The sequence below is a fragment of the Lucilia cuprina genome, chromosome 2 (assembly GCF_022045245.1).
Source record: "Lucilia cuprina isolate Lc7/37 chromosome 2, ASM2204524v1, whole genome shotgun sequence".
Taxonomy (NCBI): domain Eukaryota; kingdom Metazoa; phylum Arthropoda; class Insecta; order Diptera; family Calliphoridae; genus Lucilia; species Lucilia cuprina.
In genome coordinates, this window is record NC_060950.1 from 65,905,726 (window position 1) to 65,909,898 (window position 4,173).

The 4,173-nt window shown below is 28.3% G+C and overlaps 1 protein-coding gene across 1 annotated transcript in view; it reads left to right on the forward strand.

The window, feature by feature from the left end:
- Positions 1-4,173, forward strand: part of LOC111681809 — a 13,473-nt gene that overhangs the window by 1,306 nt on the left and 7,994 nt on the right. The window lies entirely within an intron of this gene.

Below are 4,173 nucleotides of genomic sequence, written 5' to 3' on the forward strand. Positions count from 1 at the left end.
ACTAGAACGGAACTAGAACTAGAACAGAACTAGAACAGAACTAGAACAGAACTAGAACAGAACTAGAACAGAACTAGAACAGAACTAGAACGGAACTAGAACTAGAACTAGAACAGAACTAGAACAGAACTAGAACAGAACTAGAACAGAACTAGAACAGAACTAGAACAGAACTAGAACAAAACTAGAACTAAAACAGAACTAGAAAAGAATTAGAACAGAACTAGAAAAGTATTAGAACAGAACTTGAATTGAAATAGTACTTCAATAACTTTCATTACATACCTCGTTACTTCTATTGTAATGATTAATTTGTGAAATGTCTTTGCCCACAGATATTTCTTGGCTTTTTGTAATTTATCTTTACGAAATTTACCAAAAAACCCGTACTTAATTAAAGCTTTTGAAGCTCAATATTATTTTTATATTCAGCATCAATAAAGATGGGGGTATATAGATTATGTCATTCCGTTTGTAACATGTCGATATAATGGTCATAGATCCTTAAAAGCATGGATATCCCGTCTGTCTGTTGACATTTTCGCAAATACTTCCTATAGCTAAGGTTTGTTTGGCATTAAAACTGGGCCGTATCGGTCTACGTTTTCGTATAGCCCCCATTCAGGTGGCCCGCGAAAAACAGTTTATGCTCTCATAACTCTTTTAGAATTTTAAGTATTCTATACGACATACGGCATAGCCGAATATAACACTCTTACTTGTTTAGTTGTAAGTTTCCTTTGAATTATATTTTCCATTTCTGTACATATTTAAGATTTCATAAAAACACTATACAAATACATCAATAACTAGATACGTAGATAAAGACAAATTCACTTAACTAAGTTAAGTACAACCTACACAATTGAAAACTTATTGGGGTGTTTCTTTTCTAAAGTCTTCGAAATGAAATCAAAAAGTCATACATGCGCCTTCTTTAGCCACAGGATGTGGGTTTGTTTAGTTTGTGTATTTCATCGTGTTTTTGCTGTTGTAATTTTTGACTTTGAAAAAAGCTTTTAGATTTATTTTATTTTTCTGTTTTGTCCTTACAAAGTTAGCAAATAAATAAAACAAAAACACAAAAAACAGACAAAACCAAGCCCACCGTTGATTGGTTGCAAAATTTATATTTTACACTAAATTGTATTTGCTTCCTTTTTTTATTATAAATAAATAAAAAGTTAAGCTTTTTCCCTTTTTTTATAAACAACATTAGTGTATGTGGCAATGTGTAGATAAAAATAAAGGGAGGCATAGGACATTTTCCGACATATACTAATATAGGCGACTTTATGGGAAAACAACAATAATTTATATTTTAGGAGAGTGAATGAGAGTAAGAAAAACAGCTTTATTTACACGGATTAGTATAAATATTATAAACAAATAGTACATAGTTCTTTGTTAAATGAAAAGAGAAATAAGTAGTGGTGGAAAAATTGCAAACGAGGAGAGCTAGAGAGTGTGTTTTAAAGGACATAGACATAAAGCTTAAAGCTTACAATTGTGTATAAAAGCTTTCAAAAATATTGGGTATTTTATGTGTTTCGTTAAATTTGTGTTTTCATTTTGGGGAACGTTAATTTAAACAAGTTTTCTATCCAACTTATTTCATAACTATGCTCCAGTTCTGTTCTAGTTCTGTTCTAGTTCTGTTCTAGTTCTGTTCTAGTTCTGTTCTAGTTCTGTTCTAGTTCTGTTCTAGTTCTGTTCTAGTTCTGTTCTAGTTCTGTTCTAGTTCTGTTCTAGTTCTGTTCTAGTTCTGTTCTAGTTCTGTTGTAGTTCTGTTGTAGTTCTGTTTTAGTTCTGTTGTAGTTCTGTTGTAGTTCTGTTGTAGTTCTGTTGTAATTCTGTTGTAGTTCTGTTCTAGTTCTGTTCTAATTCTTTTCTAGTTCTGTTCTAATTCTGTTCTAGTTCTGTTCTAGTTCTGTTCTAGTTCTGTTCTAGTTCTGTTCTAGTTCTGTTCTAGTTCTGTTCTAGTTCTGTTCTGGTTCTGGTTCTGTTCTAGTTCTGTTTTAGTTGTGTTCTTGTTCTGTTTTAGTTCTCTTCAAGTATTTTTCCCAATGATTTTAAAACACTTCTTTTAACAACACCTCGTCTATGGAAATTCTATACTAAGAGCTTTTCTTCTTCACTAAGTTGTTCATTTCCGGCTATGAGTAGGAAAATATCACTCATATATAACTTGCGGCTTTCACTTAATCCATTTTTATATTCAATATTTTTGTATGTAAATTGTTGCATACTTTTTGGGGTTATGACTACTTATAAGCCAACGGTACAAACGGAGAAGTAGTAGTATTAAAAAAAAAACTAAATAAATTTTAGACTTCTTTGGCACTTTGTTGTTTGTGTTATGAATTGTATTTAACAATTGTTTTATTCATAGAAAAAGAGAGTGGAAAAGCATATGAAAATTCAAACAAAAATGTTTGTATGTATGTAGCTATAAAACTAAAGAAAATTCTTGTTGTAACTAGGCAACATAATTTAGGTTGTATTTTTTTTGTTTTTTGTTTTTTTTTTTTTTGAAAATAAAATCCCTTGGCATATGCTAGAATATTTAAAAGTGGTAAAGAGAAATTCCGTTTGTTTTTGTTATATTTTTTATGTAAAGTCGCAAGAAATTTACAAAGTTGTTTAATATACAAACATACTTTTAGGAGAATTTAAATATTTATATATAAAAAAATTATTTTAACAATGTTTAAGAAAACACAATAAAAAGTTTGTATTAGTTAAACATGAAATATTTGCTTTAGTTTAGGCATTGAATTTTTTGCTAAAAAATTAAATTTAAAACTTAAAATTAAATTTATTTTGCAACATTGTTTTACGTTTAGTTTGTCAAAGTGTAGCCTACTTTAAGGTTTTTTATTTAAACTTTATTATGGGTTTTACAAACATACATTTGTTTCAATGCTGTGGTTTGCTTTTGGTCACATTTGTTGCATTGTATGGGTTTTTTTCTAACAACTTTTTATTTTCTTTGCATTCTATTTTTGTAGCCTATTTCAAGGGGTTGTTATAGAATTTTTTCCATTGGTATATATAGTGCTGCAGCTTTGCATGCTCAGCTTGAGGTTGTAAATTCCTTAAAGTTGTGAAAATACTTGAAATTATGAGAGAAAATAACAAACAAAAGAAACTACTACCACTACAAGTAAGTACTTTTAGAATTGAAACAACACAACAGCAATAACAACATAAAAAGAAACTTATAAAAGTATACAATTCAGCTAATTTGTAGCAAACTACTAACTGCTTTTAGGGGTTGAGTTCGAGTTAGTTTTGCCATAAATTTATGAATTGATTAAATACAAAAATTCCACATTAAATAAATTTTAACTTCAATTTACTATATTCTTTAAGCATTTTAATCCCTTAACGAAATAAATCCTATTGCCATTTCCCCTCATAATATAATTTGTCTATGCTTAAATTTTAATTAAAACTGTAGCATATTCTAAGTAGAAATGTCATTCAAATCTGTCAAATCATTTGAACATGAAGTCGCATAACATTTCTATTCTTCTCAAACAAACATAAAGTTTATTATATAAATTATACATAACAAACTGAAAATCTTTACAATAAAGATAATAAAGCATTTGTGTTTTTTTTCCTGCAAATTCATCAAATTTTTATTATAAATGCCTACTTTTAGGGATGGCTTCTTAAAAGTTAGAACACAAAAAGAAAACAAAATTTCCATTTAAAGAATAATATAATATTTATTTTAATAATGTTTTTTTTTATAAAACAATATTCATTGAACTATTTCTTTATTTCGATATACATATATATATTTAGGCTCTTTGTTATAAAAAACAAATTTAAAGCATACTTTTAGGGAAACAATTTAATTGTTAGTAAATACGATTTATTATCAGAGGAATGTATGCTTGGGTGAGTTTAAATAGATTTAATTTATTTTGTTTGTTATAAAAAGTAAGGCATATTTTTAGGAAAAAATATAAAAGATAATGAACTACATTGATCGCTAGCACAACTGTAAGACCTTATCAACGTCATAGTAATCTTATAGTTATATTTTAGTTGTAGTTTAGTTCTAGTTCAGTTTTAGTTCAGTTTTAGTTCAGTTCTAGTTCAGTTCTAGTTCAGTTCTAGTTCAGTTCTAGTTCAGTTCTAGTTCAGTTCTAGTTCAGT